This window comes from Taudactylus pleione, unplaced genomic scaffold (assembly GCF_031769625.1).
Source record: "Taudactylus pleione unplaced genomic scaffold, aTauple2 ptg000519l, whole genome shotgun sequence".
In the NCBI taxonomy this organism is placed as follows: Eukaryota; Metazoa; Chordata; class Amphibia; order Anura; family Myobatrachidae; genus Taudactylus; species Taudactylus pleione.
In genome coordinates, this window is record NW_028284921.1 from 5,861,981 (window position 1) to 5,880,917 (window position 18,937).

The window sequence follows — 18,937 nt, forward strand, 5'->3', positions numbered from 1 at the left end:
TAAATATACAATATTCTATAATAAAAGCGTTGTTAGTCAATATATTTCAGCTAGCAGAAGAAATAGTAATTTTATATATTTGTTTCTTTGAATCAAACATATGACTGGGCCTTCATGGGATTTAGGTCTACCACTAATCTCTCTAGAACAGTGCTGGGCACTTTGGAGTTTTTAGGCTTCACAAAAATGGGTCATTTGGTGGCTTATTTGAGATTTTTCACATACTGTAAATAAATTTCAATTTTAACTACACCTCCAAGGTCTTTCTACATACTGTGAGATTGGAAAGAAAAGAATGAATAGGCTAGCCCGATATGGAATCAACCAATAGCTAGCTAGTCAAGCTGGTGAAAAGTCATAACCAACCAGTCATGGACCAGCATGTGAGATAGACTTAGTCAATGCATTGGATCACTCAGGGGAATGCATCAAACCTTAGAGAGAGAGTGAAGTTGCCCATAGCAACCAATCAGCTACTAACAGTCATTTTATAGACTGTTCTAAATAAATGATAGCTGCAAGCTGGTTGGTTGCTATGGGCAACTTCTTCTCCTTCTCTCTCTCTCAGGTTTGATACATCTCTCCCTTAATACTGTCAGGACTCGTACTCTTAGGCCGCAACAGAAGTCCTGGTCAGCTGCGCTCCAGCTATCCAGATTCCATATACCAGTGCACTCTCCTACATACTCGTTTCCCCCGCAGCTGTGCGCGGCGTCTGCCGCGTGGTACTGTTTGACACTGCCTGGGAACCTAGCGTCTAGTCCTGCTTCCCCGTGGTTCTCATTCAACTGCTAGGGCGCTGATCTGCTGTATCCACGAGGAGGTCATCTGTCCATGGGCGGAGCCATCTTGGTTTGATCAGGTGACCCTGCAAATACCAATCCTATGCACTCCTAGGATAAGCTGTTAATGTGTGGCCAACCAGCAACTGACACTGGGTATATAAACACCTCCAGGATACTCAGTCAGCGTCTGTGCAACGTCTCCTTAAGGTTTCCGTTTGGCTCCTGCCAGATCCACGTCTATTCCTGACTTAGAGCATCATCGTGTACTGCTTGCTAGTACTCAGTACAGTACTAATTTCCAAGCCATCGTCTTCTGGGCATAGCCCATCATCCAGCACTCAGAACTTTGTTTTCTATTACTGAGGCCATCTCAGTAAGGACTCTACCATTACCTGGGGTTTACCCTGTGCTCCTACATACTTGGCTTCATTCTTTATTATCATCCACAGTTCTACAGGTTCCTGCATGAGTCAAGTGAATTACACCTCATACTTTTGACTACGAATTTCTGCTGGTCTAACACTGGGACTTATACTCAGCCATTACCAGCATATATATCTCTAAGTATTTACAATCATTTGTCTTCACTAAAGTTCTGCAACTTTATTCTCATTACCTTGTATCAAGTTCAAGTTATTACATAGGCTGCCTTCATCAAATATCATTATTATTTGTTTCTTCAGTTCTGTGCTGTCATATGAGGAAAATATATCTAAGAGCTCCTCAGTTTGTGCTACCGGTATCACTGCCAGTAAAGCCTGCTCCATCACTGGAGGCCAATTTCCCCAGAGTCATGACAAATTACCTCAGTGTTACTAAGAATAGGACCACAGAATAAAATGAATGATGGTCAGGACAGGGAGGCTCTGCCAGCGCATGGCAACCCCGGTTTCTCTCCACTGTTCTTTAAACTTTAATGGTCATTGCAAGCTTGAGTGTTTTGTTCATATATGGCAGCTAAACATTCTTTACTGCAGAGCTTATTTTTGCATTGCTTAGTATACAGTACTTGTGGTAAAATTCTACATACAGTACATATATTGAATTGACAGAAACCGCAAAGCCAGCATAATATAGTGAAGCATTTGCCATTTGAATTGTTTACCCTACTGTTGAATTTGAACTTTTATTAAAACTTTTCAGGAAGCATTAATCAAACATGAATGCATAAATTAATTGCCAGTCTATAAATAAATTAGTTCATTACGGCAAGACAAAAGCTCTGTTTTCCTGAGCTGTATCTTGTAAACAGACACAGTTGCCAGCAGGGCAGTGAGAATAATTTGAGGCACACAGCGTTGAAAGGGAAAATGCAAGAAGTAGGATTATGTAAGCTATGCTTTAACTTTCCTGTACTGAGTTATTATTAAATTGACACAGAACAGAACTAGTGCATTCACTGAGCCATAATCAAGAAAAGTGTTATTTTACCCTTGTGGCAGTTTGCAGTAGAGTTTTACATTCATAGCTTTCCCTAATGGCAAATACTGTTGTACGCAGGGCAGTGTATGTTCTCCTTATCCATATAGCATGTCCTCATATTCCCTCCTGCAGCTCATCTTAGTTCCTCCAATCAAGAGAATAGAATTAACAGAAATGATCTGCACATTTTTTTTATTTTTACCACATACATGATGTTATAATTTTTAAGCTAAAATATGGAAATCCGAAGGGTTGTTTGCCTTATCTATTACTTAAGCTGCATACACACACGATTTTGTTACCAAAGATTTTATGAACGATTTTTTATAAACGATTATCTGTCAGATTTTTTAAAGTGTAATGAACGATTTTTTTTGAACTACAAACGATTTTTGCATATTCCCTTAATGAAAATCGTTCAGTTGACAAGGCTGACTAAACTACAAACTACAAAGGTGAACGCGCATGAACGAAAATCGTTCATCAATTGACTCAGAAGTGAACGATTTTTTCAAATGATTATCGTTAAATGATATCGTTTAACGATAATCGATCAAAAAATCGTTGTGTGTATGCAGCTTTAGTGTTCTATTTTTATTGTGACTTTTTTTATTTATTTTTATATCTTGATAGTTATTATAACAACAGTGTGCATAAAAAGCCATTACATTCTATTTTTATATCCATATGTACACCAGATATCCAAGCCAAACCTTAAAGATAATATTCCATTTATTTTAAATACAGGTTCTTGCCAGACTCTAAACTCTGTGTAGGTGCCTCAAATAGGACCTTCCTTCCCATCTCACTGTTTTTTCAGGGCCTGATTCTGCAAGGAATGCAAATGCTTTTACGCACGCAATCGGTCGATTGTTGCGTACTGCGCATGCATTACAGTGCGCGAACTAGCAACTGCGATCAGGACTGTGATTGCAGAGGCTATGCATTACCCATGGCAGAGTGATTGACAGGAAGTGTCATTTGTGGGTGGTGACGGGGGGGTTGTCGTGCAAACGCATGCATGCCAGTGCGTTGGTACGGGGTTACAGGGGCGTACATAAACTATCCACTGCGATACCAGAGGCTGTCTGAGGCCTCATAGCGTGCACTGAAGTAAGCAATTCCTGAGTGAGGTCTGGGCTCAGTAGCGTATGTATAATGGGTGCAGTGTGTGCGGGGTACACGGTCCCCGGGTCCAGGGGGGCCACGCACCGCACACTCTGCACCCATATTATTTTAAATGTACCTGTCAGTGGTCCTGCGTCGGGTGTCAGCGCTGCTCAGAACACCGGGAAAATGGCCGCCGCAATTAGTAAAGAGATAATAGCAAAATATTAAAATATGTATAATTATTATTCAATTATTATTTATTTATATATATATATATATATATATATATATATATAAAATTCTCTTTTCTCTTTCTCTTTCTCTCTTTTTTCTTCTCTTTAATTCTTCCAGTCTAATTTGTTGTATTTGTGTTTTACTTGAGAAATTGTGGGTTTTTGCTGTCCATGCAGTTATCTGCAGAAGACTTAATTGTTTGGATACAATTCTCTTATTTTTCCTTGCTGATATTCAATGCTTGTTTTATTGTTCCTGATTTTCATCTGCAAGGTTTATATGCACTATTGTTGAGAAAAAAGGAAAACGTATAGATTTTGTACCACTGTTACTTGATAAAACAAGATGTTTTCTCTGAAAATAAAGAATTTATAAAAAAAAATATGTATAATTTGTGTTGAGAAAAAAAAGGAAAAATGTGGCCATATACTGTACTTACTTGCCTGGTCTCCCAGAATGTCTGAGACTCATACAGTGAGTTTTCCCCCATTTCCCGGGAGAGTATCCATTGAAATGGTTGGGAAGGGGTTGTGTTGATGCAATTTGTGGTGAATGGCTTCTCTAGCCCAGTCCCCAACTGCGTGATGTAAATCATGGCACTTTGCAGCAGGGGGTGGGGCTGTGATGATCAGAAGCACCGAGACGGGGGCCGGGTACTATTTACACAGGCCCGGGCTTGCTGGAGGGGCCTGTGCCGCCCCTTCCCTCTTATCTCACAGCAGCCCAGCAGCACATGCTGTTGTGTGCTGGGCTGCAGTGGGAGACTGCTCGCGTCTGCTAAGCAGCAGCAGCAGCAGCAGCAGCAGTCGCCTTTGGCTGTGGGGGGGATCGATCACACTGATTACGGCGCCCGGCACGGCTGTCTACACTCCTAGTGATGATACGAATCTTATCTCCACACATTCCACACCTGTCCCCTGGACCTCCCCCTCCAGAATCCATCATAGGGGAGCTGCAAACAGTAGGCAAAGTATGGGCATACATGAACATATATTCATATGCAATCCAGAAAAATATGAAATGATATGGTATGAATAGGTGTGTGTAAAAGGTGCAGTTTACATTTAAGTAAAGTGCTTCCTTAAAAAGTGGGAGGCACATATAGAAACTGTTGTAATTCCTACACCGTTCACCTGTTTTGGATGTAATTACCCTCAAATTAAATCTGAAGGTCTGCAGTTAAAGCATATCTTGTTTGTTTCATTTCAAAGCCATTGTGGTGGTGAATAGAGGCCAAAATATGAAAATTCTGTCAATGTCCCAATATTTATGCACCTGACTGTACATTTATTATTATATATTTAAGTATAATAATACAAAATTAAACCCATTTCTGTCATGAAGAGTGTTTTGGTACTTAATGGTCACTTCCTTAGTGCAATGTTCATGTATGATCGCTTGTAGAACATTGAATAAAATGGAAAATATCAGTCTAATTGGTTTGTGGTTGAATCTACTTTATCTACTTTTGTACCATTTGATTCTTTGACCCTGAAAATGGTAGTTCAGCTGTGAAAATCAAATTTCTACAGTATGTTAGTTAGAAGCCGAGTTATAGACGAAAACATTGTTTCCGGCAGCCATTTTGTAAATTCCAAGATGGCGGCCATGTATGTATCAAGGCAAATGGAAACATTGTTTTTCTGATTGCTTATACAATAACGTTTACAGAAATGTATAGTTTTCCTACTCTCCACAAAAATCCAATGAAATTACAAAGCGAACCTGACTATTACAGCCTTAGCCTGTATGTGAATGCGAAGTACCCAATTACGCCACTACAACCACTAGAGGAGATGCGACTGGTTTGGGTATAACTCAGCATCGTCTGTTCTGTAGCATGCACTGATTAAAAACTCAATAAAAAAAAAATCAACTTCCATTTAATTCTGCATCATCCCCATTCCCAAGTATTATACGCTACACGTATTCATATTGTAATTAGCAAAAATGGATGCAGATGCACTATGCAATCATTACTACTTAAAATTTAAATATATATATTACAATTGAATATCATATTGTTTATCATGTGTTACAAGAATAAAATGTGTGAAAAGATACATATTTATAGAGTGTCAGGTTTTTTGGGGTGATCTTTGGGCGTGGGGTCCCCTGAGCGGTTCTGGCTGGGCCACTTCAGAGCATTACCACTTAACACTTATATTCACATTTATATGTCACTTTCCTTGTTCGTTTTTTTATCTATGTATATTTTCACACATTTTATTCTTGTAACACTCTTAACACTGAGTATCTGCCTTCACACACCTGCTAGCTTGTAACACTCCACTGCTAATTTTCACCAGTGTGATGTCCTGGGGTGTTTTTTGATTAGGCTGGTTTGGGGGCACCCAGGGCCGTAGCTAGGGTAGTGCGGCTGGTGCCATCGCACAGGGCACCACAGGTCATGGGGTGCTGTTTGGGCCTGTCAAATTTCTGTTTATTATCATTCTCGCTTGTAGCTTCCTCTTATTTCATCCCCAGCATTTCCTGGCCTCCCCTATCTCTTCCCTGGCCCTTCCCCATGAGGCCATTCCCTTTTGGGTGCATTATGTCCCTTTGAAAAATGAGGGGGGCGCCAATGCTCTTTCTGGCACAGGGCACCGAAAAGTTTAGTTACGGCTCTGGGGGCACCCTATACCCCATATGCGAATCCCAAAGTGTTAGGGACTTACCCGACAAGAGGTGACCTGAACGGTGGCAGGCAGGCCCATATTTTTTGGCCAAATATATGATAAACACCTCTTATTATTATTATTATTATTATTATTATTATCCCTTATTTATATGGCGCCACAAGTGTTCCGCAGCGCCTTACATAGTACATAGAACTAATAGGTGAACAAGAAACAAGTAACATACAGTACATTACAGTACAGGACAAGGACACAACTTATATACATTGCTGAAATAGTGATTAAAGCACTCACAATAAGCTGCCGGGAATTGGCGGTCCCGTGTTAGGTGCCCTAATGGGGAGTAGAGAGTAGAAGAAAATGTAAAGAGAAGCACATGAGGGAAGAGGTCCCTGCTCGTGAGAGCTTACATTCTAAGGGGAGGGGCAGACAGACAGGCGTGACACAGAAGGGGAAGATGGGAAGGAAAGAGCATGAGGTGGGTTAGGATGAGTGCTGGAAGGCCTTGATGAAGTAGTGGGTCTTGAGAGCCCGTTTGAAGATTTGTAGAGAGGTGGAGAGTCTGATGGGGAGAGGGAGAGCATTCCAGAGGTAGGGAGCAGCACGGGCAAAATCTCGGATGCGGGAGTGGGAGGAAGTAATCAGTTGGCAAGAGAGGCGGCATGCATTAGTTGAGCGAAGTGGGCGGGCGGGAGTGTGAAGGGAGAGAAGGTCAGAAATGTATGCGGGAGAGGATTTGATGAGGGCTTTGTAGGCAAATGTAAGAACCTTGAATTGGCATCTGAAGGGGAAGGGGAGCCAGTGTAGGGCTTGAAGGAGAGGGGAAGCAGATGTAGAACGTCTGGAGAGGAAGATGAGCCGAGCAGCAGCATTAAGAACCGATTGTAGTGGAGAGAGGTGAGAGACTGGGAGGCCAGCTAGGAGAAGGTTACAGTAGTCCAATCTGGATATGACCAGTGAGTGGATGAGGGTTTTAGTGGCATCCTGGGTGAGGAAGGGTCTAATCCTGGAGATATTTTTTAGGTGAAAACGGCAGGACTGCGAGAGGTGCTGAATGTGCGGTTTAAACGAGAGGGAGGAGTCTAGGATAACTCCAAGACAGCGCACTTTGGGGCTAGAGGAGATAGTTGTGCCATCAATAGATAATGAAATTGTGGAAAGTGATGTAGTGGAAGAGGGTGGGAAGATGATCAGCTGAGTCTTAGACATGTTAAGTTTAAGAAAGCGCTGGGACATCCACAAAGAGACAGCAGAGAGACAGTTGGAGATACGGGTAAGGAGCTCAGGGGTGAGCTCAGGGGTGGAAAGGTAAATTTGAGTATCATCTGCATAGAGATGATATTGGAGGTCAAAGGAGTTAATGAGTTCACCCAAAGAGGATGTATATAGGGAGAAAAGGAGAGGTCCAAGAACAGAACCTTGGGGAACTCCTACCTTTAGTGGAAGTGGAGGGGAAGAGGAGTCATGAGAGGACACAGTGAAGGAACGATCAGAGAGGTAGGAGGAAAGCCAGGAGAGGGCAGTGTCACGTAGACCGAGAGAGTAAAGGATTTGCAGGAGGAGAGGGTGGTCTACAGTGTCAAATGCAGCAGAGAGGTCAAGGAGAATGAGCAGAGAGTAGTGGCCCTTGGATTTGGCAGCAAGGAGGTCGTTGCTGACTTTCGTGAGGGCAGTTTCAGTGGAGTGGAGAGATCAGAAGCCAGATTGAAATGAGTCAAGGAGGGAGTGGGAAGAAAGAAAGGTGGTAAGGCGGTTGTAGACAATACGCTCAAGGAGTTTGGAAGCAAAAGGGAGAAGAGAGATGGGTCGATAGTTGGAAAGTATGTTAGGATCAAGGGTAGGTTTTTTTAAGAATGGAGGAGACAAGAGCATGTTTGAATGCAGAAGGGACAGTGCCAGATGATAGGGAGAGATTAAGGAGGTGAGCCAGATGGGAACAGGCAGAAGGAGACAGGTGGGAGAGGAGACGGGAAGGGATAGGGTCAAGAGGGGAGGTGGAAGGGGGGAGGACCGGATGAGGGCCATGACTTCCTCTCCAGAAGCAGGGGAGAAGGATGTCAGAGTTGGTGAGACAGAAAGGGAGGGGTGGTAAGGGCAAGGAGGGGGAGGAGTGCTGAGGGTCTGATGGGATATGATGTCCTCACGTATGGAGTCAATTTTAGATGTAAAGTAGGTGGCAAAGTCGAGGGCAGATAGCGAGGAGTGAAGGCAAGGAGGGGAAGGGCAGAGTAGGGAGTTGAAAGTGGCAAAGAGATGCCGGGGGTTTGAGGACTGGGAGGAGATGAGGTTCTTGAAATATGTTTGTTTGGAGAGAGACAAGGCAGCACTGTAGGAAGAGAGAATAAATTTGAAATGGAGGAAGTCAGCCTTAGAGCGTGACTTTCTCCACTGACGCTCTGCAATTCTTGAACACTTTTGTAGGTATCTGGTGCATTTGGAATGCCAGGGTTGTGGTGTGGATCTGTGAGGGTGAGTGGTTATTGCTGGAGCAACAGAATCAAGAGCAGAAGTAAGGGAGGAATTGTACAGGGAAGTAGCTTGTTCAGGACAGGAGAGAGAAATGATAGGGGAGAGAAGAGAGTCCAGCAGGGAGGAAAAGGCAACAGTGTCAATAGCCTCAATATTACGCTTAGTAATTGTAGCTTTAGGAGTTAGAGGAAGGGAAGGAGAGAGGGATAGGTTAAAAGAGAGAAGGTGATGGTCAGAGAGGGGGAATGGGCAATTGGAGTAATCAGAAATATCACAACGGTGCGTAAAGACCAGGTCAAGTGAGTGCCCACTCAAATGGGAGGGTGAGGAGGTCCATTGGGCGAGACCAAATGAAGAGGTGAGGGTAAGTAGTTTAGCTGCAGAGGATTCTGTGGGAATGTCAATAGGAATATTAAAATCACCTAGGATAATGGAGGGAAGATCTGAGGAGAGAAAGTGAGGGAGCCAGGAAGCGAAGTTGTCAAGGAATTTGGAGGGAGAGCCAGGGGGACGGTAAATGACAGCTACTCTGAGGTTTACTGGTTGGAAGAGGCATATAGCATGAACCTCAAATGTGGGGAATGTAAGGGATGGTTCAGAGGCTATTAGCTGGTAGGAGTAACTGGTGGATAGAAGGACCCCAACACCACCACCATGGCGACCCCCAGGCCGGGGGGTGTGGGAGAAGGCGAGGCCCCCAGAGGATAGAGCAGCAGGAGAAGTGGTGTCAGAGGGTGAGATCCAAGTTTCAGTGATGGCTAGGAGATTCAGAGAGTTGGAGATAAAAAGGTCATGGGTGGGGACCAGTTTATTACAGACTGACCTGGCATTCCAGAGGGCACAGGATAGAGAGATAGCATTTGAGGGAGAGATGTGAATAAGATTATCCGGGTTGCTGTAACGTGGAGGTAAGCTTAATTTGGAGGACTGATATGAAGCGAGTTTGTGATGGTGCGGGCACCTGAGCTAGAAAGGGAATATGTAGGAGGTGGGTAGGGAGAGAGATGTGGATGGCAGTGGGGTGAAGTGACAGGGAGAGGAGTGTAGGAGGAGGGTTTGGTGGTGGGGTAGTAGGACAGAGGGGGGGTAGAACAGGAAGAAAGTGGAGTAAAGGGAGAGGAGTGAAGAGTAGGCAGACAGAGGAGGGGGGAGAAGGGGAGGAGGAGGTGGAAGAGATAAGGAGGAAAGGATAAAGGTGGAAGCAGGGGGCAGAATAGAGGATTAGGTAGAGACTGAGTGAAGGAGGGAGTTGACGAAAACCTTGTCATGGTGTTTATAAGTAAACAAGAGGAATGAAATCTGGAAATGTAAATGAGGTATGAGATTTGTAGGAATGCAAGTGAAAAAAAAAACAGTGATGTATCAAAAAACAGTGTATCAATATGTATGCAGATTAACAAGATTGTTATAGGGAGGATTAAAAGTGGGGTTCAAATGTGTGCAGAATATGAAAAATAATGCAGAATGTAAGCAGATAGAGGATGTGAGGCTATGCAAGAGAGCTGAGATAAAGGACAGTGTTTCAAAGTAGATAGATGTAAACTGACATGGCAAAAAGTACGATAAGCATTGAATTGTATGCGAGAATCAGAAGGCCAGCATTATGAATAGCAATAGAAGTGTTCTTGCCGTGATTGTACAGGGAGTCCAGTTGTAGTCTGAGTCTTTAGATTATTGAGGTTTGTTGCGTGATGGACCTTTTTCTCCTTCTGTTTTTCCTCGGTTTAACGCAGGTCTAACGCAAGTTATGCACTTAAAAACACTGCACTTAGAAAAGCTGCACCCAGCCAAGGCTATACCAGCCAAACTACTGACACTTTAAACAGAGATGCAAGCAAGTGTGGACACTAATTAATGAAAACCCCCAATTGGCCAGCCAGAGAAAGCTAGCAATAAAGATGGCTTGATATTCAATTGTAATATATATTTAAATTTTGAGTAGTAATGATTGCATAGTGCATCTGCCTCCATTTATTCTATGTGTAGTACTATAAATCTCAGCAAGATAGCACCTCTCTTGACATTAGGGTGAGCAGTCTAGAGTGACTCCATTTGTATATATTTCAATTAGTAAATTCCTCTTTAATGGGTATGAGGCATCCAGGGTTATAAACATACTCCTGATTCTGCGTAGGACGCAGTCGCATCAGTGTCTACGGCTTTTGCCGGTTGCACGTCTGTAACTTTATGCAAATGCTTTATTCATGCTTCTGAATGTGCAAGAACTGAGTCTATTTACAGTACACTGAACTACTGCTTAGTGCGTCTATATGTGCACCATCGGCCGCACCATCGAAACTTGCACCAGCTCTATCTATGGAAAGTGCAGATTCTCCATCTGAATATGACCTCCTATGTGAACAATTCTACTTCTCTGTATGCAACCACCATACATGACAGCCCTCTCCCCCACACTCCAACAAAATGGACCATCTCCGTGCGTCCACTAAGTCGCCTTCCAATCATCGCCCAGGAATGCCCAGTACGTTTACAACACATTGTACGTCTCCTGTGCGCCTCAATTGCAACTCCGACTCGGGGCCTGTTACAGAGATTTACGCTAATGCAATCAAAGTTGCGACTCTCACGGCCTGTAATTGCTAATATATTTGCGAATGCCTTCAAAGCTTCCCCTGAGCATAGGGACACCCACTGCTGCCTTCTCATATCCATCTGACAACGTGCCTCAGCGTAAACATTGGGAACATTGACGCACATTGGGCAGTCACGCAGCATGCAAGTCACGTCTCACCTGCCGCAAACATTGCAGCTCTCCTGATACGCAGACAGCTCTCATGCTGCACAAAAGATCACAAAGCCTAATTTATGCACTCCCATGAAACGGCGTTCAAACGCTACCTACACGCCTGCATTTTCCTAGCCACCCCCTTTACCGGCCCCAAACACTGACTACCCGTCACTCACTTTGTAAATGAATCCCCTTTGCGAGTGTAATCGCAAACCTATTGCTGCATGTGCGCAGTATGACTTTCACGCATGTGGAATGGCTAACAATCGCTCGATCTGCATAAATATCAGCATTACGTAAATCTCTGAATCAGGCCCTCTGTGCGCATGCTTTGTGGACGCATGAGAAGTGTAACTTTGGCGCAGAAGAAGAAAACTGCTCCACTGCATCCAACATCGCCGCTGCGTCTGACGTATAATCAAGCCAACAATATTTACTTATTTGCACTGGAACAAACAGCGTTAGTAACTGCTGCAGTATGGACGACTGCACATGTGTTCTAGGTTAGTAAATAACATTAACTCTAAGTTAACATGCCAAAACAAATTCATTAAAAGACTTTAGTTATCATCAAGTAACGTATATGACTAAAGTTAATGAAAACTTGAAAAATTGCTGTTTACGCAGATGGTGGCTCCAACTTCATGCATTATCCTGCCAGTAGAAAATTAGCACACATTCAGTGAAAGTCGTGATCCAGGGGGAAGAATAAAACATTCATTAAGCCTCATTCCACCTTAGCAGTAATAAAGATTCCTATAGATCCTGGAATATTTCCAGAATTAAGATGTGCAGTCATCCACCTGGGACTATGTGGTTATTTAGCAACAATGCTATGAACATACTGTATGAAAGCAGGTGCTCATTTTGTCATTTGGTGCAAAATATTACAAGGAGCTTATTTTTATATGTCTTTTGATTACGTTTTGAAGGTTAATGAGATTTTAAAGTCTCCTAAACAAAGACTGTTTACGTAAAGTTAACAACAGTATTTTTAGTTTATAATATAACTTTATTGATAGATTAACATTAACAAGAGTATTTTTAACAAGGTATTTGTTTATGTTGTTACACACTATTAAGCTTTAGGTGGGTGGTCTATCAGTAATAAGAAGAGATAATGAAAGCGCCAGCCACAATTATTCTGTATTCCAAATAAAAAAGGCAGCTATGTTTTATATGCTAACCTGTATGCCAATGTATTTAAAGATGAGTCAAATCATTTGGATCTATTAAAACAAACAGCAATAAAATAATGGTCGGGATGCAGCAAAGGTAGAAATTCGGTCAAATTTGGTCAAGCCCCGAAGTGGTTGCGGTGGGTAACGCCATCTTCCTGATGCCATTACCCCATAGAAGCCTATGGGCTTCTATAGGGAGAGTGCTGTGAGAGGGATCCACTTGGATCCACTTGCATGCGCAGAAGGACGAAGGAGGGGCTTCTGGGTCATAGACCCAGAAGTCCCTCCATCGCAAAGGGACGCTTTTACCGAGAGAGCGGTCCTTTGTGGTGTTCGTCATGCATACTGGTGTTGCTAACGCCGGCATGAATGCAGAGGGTGGCGGGACGTATCGCATCCCAAATGCGATGCGTCATGCATCCCTCCCGATATGTTTTAACTTCAAACACATGGTTGGAAATAACCAGATTTTCAATACTAAAAACATAACAGTGGATATTAATGTGTGATCAGAAACTGGTTTAAATGTATCCGTTAGAAATACTGACAGCTCCAGCAGACCAGGATAATTAGTCTATCCAGAGATTGTTGCTGTGATAACATCATTCATGACTCTGCCCGCACCCTGATGCATTCTAAGGTACATATGTCTGATGATCTTATCAGTTATTTACCTGCCATGTAAAGCCATTACCGAATGATTACTAGTAGGTTGGCATAAGAACATTTGGCGTGAGATATGTGGCGGTGTATGAGTTAGACAGTGGGTACTATTAGAGTGGGCACTGCTAGAGAATGATAGCCAATGGGATAGCAGGGAGGGGGAGTGGTATTGAGTTAAGGATTCTATTTTGAGGATTATTTCCAGGTCCCAAACCTCTTCTTCAAAGCATCCCCTCGATCTTCTTGTTTTGTTGTGTCCTATGTGGCAAGAGTGATTGTCACATCAAAAATAATGTTGTTCTAGCAGTGGTATACTCTCCTCCTCATAAGGGACAATAGCCAGGGGTCACTGACACCACTTTACCGGGGGAGTCATCTATTAGCGTTAGAGGGAGCAGGTGAAAAACATTTGTTTACACCATTTGGGTTGATATAGTTATTTTGCTGCCTCACGGGATACCAGTGGTTGAAATCCCGACCCATGGCCAGAACACCGGTGCCGGAATTCCAAACATAGGTATAGCGGGCCGGGTTATCTTTACGCCGCGTGAGGCATGGTTAGGTTTAGCCACCACTGGGGGGGAGGGTAAGATTTAGGTACTAAGGGGGCAGAGTTTGGTTTAGGCACTAACGGGGAGGGTTAGGGTGCGGGATGTGTAGGGTTAGGATGCAGACAGGGAGGGTTAGGGTTAGGAGGTGAAGGGTGCGGGTGAGAATACTTACGGAGCCCCTGTTGGGATTCCAAGCATCAGGATGTCGCTGCCAGTGTTTTGACGGCCGTCATCCTGACTGTTGGCCTCCCATACCCAACCCCCATTTCGGCGTATAGTTGGCCGCTGCAGGATTGCTCAGAGTAGTAGTATGATCTGCTCGCTGTCTCCTTGCCTTTCTTCTAGTTATAGTTATATTGTGATCAATAAATTGATGAATTGTTTATGATTAGCAGGGCCGCCATCAGGGGGGACTGCCGGGACTGGAGTCCCGGGCCCGGACCCTGGCTGAACAGGAGGGAGCCCGCCAGCTCCTACCACCACTGCCCAGCCTGCTGCAGCCCACACTACCCCGCCGCCGACCCGGTCCCCATTAATTAAATGGAGGAGGAAACCAGGGCCCGCTCTGGCCGCTCCTCCACCAACATACAGGACACCCCCCAGTGGGGAAGTGAACTGCACAGAATAGATGGCAGAGACTGGATTCAATACCGGTGGGGGGCAGGGGCAAATGCAGGAATTCTAGAGGGGGGTTTCCCCGTGGCAAACGCAGGAAAGTGAGGGATAGGGACACAATGCAGGCACATAGGGGTAGAGGGCAGAGTGTGAGGGATGCATATGGGGAAGAGGGCAAAGAGAGGAATGCATGTGGGGAAAGAGGGAAGAGAGTGAGGGTTGCATATGGGGAAGAGGGCAGAGATTGAGGGTTGCATATGGGGAGAGGGCAGAGTTGAGTGATGCATATGGGGGAAGAGGGCAGAGAGAGGAATGCATATGGGGAAGAGGGCAGAGAGTGAGTGCTGCATATGGGGAGAGGGCAGAGAGTGAGGGTTGCATATGGGGCAAGGGCAGAGAGTGAGTGATGCATATGGGGGAAAATGTCATAGAGTGAGTGATGCATATGGGGGAAGAGGGCAGAGAGTTAGTGATGAATATGGGGGTAGAGGGAAGAGAGTTAGTGATGAATATGGGGGTAGAGGGAAGAGTTAGTGATGAATATGGGGTAGAGGGCAGAGAGTGAGGGATGCATATGGGGGAAGAGGGCAGAGAGTGAGGGATGCATATGGGGAAGAGGGCAGAGAGTGAGGGATGCATATGGGGGAAGAGGGCAGAGAGTGAGGGATGCATATGGGGGAAGAGGGCAGAGAGTGAGGGATGCATATGGGGGAAGAGGGCAGAGAGTGAGTGATGCATATGGGAGAAGAGGGCAGAGAGTGAGGGTTGAATATGAGAAAGAAGGAAGAGAGTGAGGGATGTATATGGGGGAAGAGGGCAGAGCGTGAGGGATGCATATGGGGGAAGAGGGCAGAGAGTGAGGGTTGAATATGAGAAAGAAGGAAGAGAGTGAAGGATGCATATGGGGGAAGAGGGCAGAGAGTGAGTGATGCATATGGGGGAAGAGGGCAGAGAGTTAGTGATGCATATGGGGGAAGAGGGCAGAGAGTGAGGGATGCATATGGGGGAAGAGGGCAGAGAGTGAGGGATGCATATGGGGGAAGAGGGCAGAGAGTGAGTGATGCATATGGGGAAGAGGGCAGAGAGTTAGTGATGAATATAGGGGAAGAGGGCAGAGAGTGAGGGATGCATATGGGGGAAGAGGGCAGAGAGTGAGGGATGCATATGGGAGAAGAGGGCAGAGAGTGAGGGATGCATATGGGGGAAGAGGGCAGAGAGTGAGGGATGCATATGGGGAAGAGGGCAGAGAGTGAGGGATCAATTTGGGGAAAGAGGGCAGAGAGTGAGGGATGCATATGGGGAAGAGGGCAGAGAGTGAGGGATGCATATGGGGAAGAGGGCAGAGAGTGAGGGATGCATATGGGGGAAGAGGGCAGAGAGTGAGGGATGCATATGGGGGAAGAGGGCAGAGAGTGAGGGATGCATATGGTGGAAGAGGGCAGAGAGTGAGGGTTGAATATGAGAAAGAAGGAAGAGAGTGAGGGATGTATATGGGGAAGAGGGCAGAGAGTGAGGGATGCATATGGGGGAAGAGGGCAGAGAGTGAGGGTTGAATATGAGAAAGAAGGAAGAGAGTGAGGGATGTATATGGGGGAAGAGGGCAGAGAGTGAGGGATGCATATGGGGGAAGAGGGCAGAGAGTGAGGGTTGAATATGAGAAAGAAGGAAGAGAGTGAAGGATGCATATGGGGGAAGAGGGCAGAGAGTGAGTGATGCATATGGGGGAAGAGGGCAGAGAGTTAGTGATGCATATGGGGGAAGAGGGCAGAGAGTGAGGGATGCATATGGGGGAAGAGGGCAGAGAGTGAGGGATGCTTATGGGGGAAGAGGGCAGAGAGTGAGTGATGCATATGGGGAAGAGGGCAGAGAGTTAGTGATGAATATGGGGGAAGAGGGCAGAGAGTGAGGGATGCATATGGGGGAAGAGGGCAGAGAGTGAGGGATGCATATGGGGGAAGAGGGCAGAGAGTGAGGGATGCATATGGGGAAGAGGGCAGAGAGTGAGGGATGCATTTGGGGAAAGAGGGCAGAGAGTGAGGGATGCATATGGGGAAGAGGGCAGAGTGAGGGATGCATATGGGGGAAGAGGGCAGAGAGTGAGGGATGCATATGGGGAAGAGGGCAGAGAGTGAGGGATGCATATGGGAGAAGAGGGCAGAGAGTGAGGGATGCATATGGGGGAAGAGGGCAGAGAGTGAGGGATGCATATGGGGGAAGAGGGCAGAGAGTGAGGGATGCATATGGTGGAAGAGGGCAGAGAGTGAGGGTTGAATATGAGAAAGAAGGAAGAGAGTGAGGGATGTATATGGGGGAAGAGGGCAGAGAGTGAGGGATGCATATGGGGGAAGAGGGCAGAGAGTGAGGGTTGAATATGAGAAAGAAGGAAGAGAGTGAGGGATGTATATGGGGGAAGAGGGCAGAGAGTGAGGGATGCATATGAGGGTAGAGGGCAGAGAGTGAGGGATGCATATGGGGTAGAGGGCAGAGAGTGAGGGATGCATATGGGTGAAGAGGGCAGAGAGTAAATGATGCATATGGGGGAAGAGGGCAGAGAGTGAGGGATGCATATGTGAAAGAAGGCAGAGAATGAGGATGTTTATGATGTATAAGAGGGCAGAGAGTGAGGGATGCATATGGGGGAAGAGGGCAGAGAGTGAGGGATACATATGGGGGAAGAGGGCAGAGAGTGAGGGATGCATAAGGAGTAGAGGGGGACTGCAGTAAAGTTGCCCAAGCTTTTTGGCTGAGAGGACACCGACTGCCTACCTTGTATTTGGCGTCAATTTCCCAAATAAAGGGAGACATTTCTCTGTAAGTCAAACAGGAGAGACTCGATGGAGTCCAAGTAATCCTCCACATTGGTCACCATGTGGGTCTGGTCTCCGTTGCTCAGGTTCAGCATCTTGTGCTACTCCAGTCTCCAGCACAGCCCCCAACAGGCTCCTGCCAGCTCCAGGGTCTGTCCCTCCAGGGGCCACCCACCTATGGCCAGAGGGAGAGATGAATGCGGTCTTCCCGAACCTGGCTGGGCATGCAGGACAGACCTGGGAACACAGCACAAAGGCAATCCACTCCGGGGGGCTGTTGGCTGGGGAGGAGACAGGCGGCATCTACCAGCCAGCCGGGCAGCAGAGAGAACGGCTGGGAGCTGGGAAAGTCCGGCAATGTGAGCAGCTGATTGAATGGCTGTCTTCTGCGCAACAACTTGGGAAGGAGGCAGTTAGTGTGAGGCTGTCTCCGTCTCTGAAAAAAAAAGTGTCGCCCCATCACGGGGGTATCTGGGTGTGCTACTGGATGGGGGGGCTGTCTATTTTGTCAGTCCCGGGCCCCACAATTTCCGATGGCAGCCCTGATGATTAGTAGCAAAGATATCTTGCAAAGATTAAATCATATTTTCCCATATCTTAAGTTTTGTGCTTTCATTAAAATATTGTTAAGTAACATTCTTCATAGGTGTAGAGCCCCAACATTTAGCACTCCCCAGTTCTTGCCTAAATAATTTGGCTGAAATGCTTTTATCTAAGGCCTGGAAGCTGATTGTTCTTCCACGTGTTATTGATTGTGTTAAACCAGTTGCTTTCATAATGGAGATGGAGGATGGAGATCAAAGAGAATTAAGTAAAAACGTAAGACCAAATACCAAAAAAAAATCAACATTTACCAGTTCCTGAACAGCTTAACATCTCTAAATAAGCCACATATGTGATCAGAATTCATAAAACAATCATTGTTCAAGATATGTATATTATTCAAATTATATAAACTTTATAACTAAAAACATCTGTAAGATTATAAACTTTAACATAATGTAGTATGTATGTATAATGTGGTATGTTTATATCATATATTTCTAAGGACACATTTTTATCGATATAAATATATTTTGTCAGACACTAATAAAGGAGAAAGTAAATATAGTGATACAATAACATTGTGAAGGACTAAGGGGTCTATTTATTATCATTATTTTTACTAAAATAAAGTGAAAAAAGGGTGTTTTCACACCCTTTTTATATTATTTTAGTTTCATCTAAAGTTACAAAAGGGCAATTGGAGTAGAATTCGTAAAATTCTACTCTAACCCCTAATTATCACATATTTTTAGTAATCAGATCGCTTTTCCCACATTGTAATGGGAAATGTGATCTGCCTGGTAGTTACTAAAAATAAATTGTGAAAAAAATACCAGGGGATGCCCTGTGATAATAACGCCACCTGGAGGTGGTGTTATCCAGGGTCTCCCCCGGTTACCGAACTCCTGTTCCGCTCTAACAGGCAGAGCAGAGCCCGGAGGCGGGGCTTAGCGACGGCGGCTGGTCGGCCCATGCGCGGGCACTTGCCACGGTATTTTTTGCAGAAATAACGTGATAAGTGTGTGGAGGGGATTCGCAGGGACAGAGCTTTTTCACTAGCTCTGTCCCTGCAAGGGATTTTTAGTAAATCCCTGTGATATTGGCTGAATTCGCAATGCGAATTCAGTCGGTAATATCACACTACAATCTGCATTTAAAATGCGGAT

At 45.0% G+C, this 18,937-nt stretch overlaps 1 protein-coding gene across 2 annotated transcripts in view; it reads left to right on the forward strand.

Moving 5' to 3' along the window:
* GABRB1 (gamma-aminobutyric acid type A receptor subunit beta1) overlaps nucleotides 1–18,937 on the forward strand; it is a 594,351-nt gene that overhangs the window by 222,530 nt on the left and 352,884 nt on the right. The gene's annotated exons all lie outside the window — the stretch shown is intronic.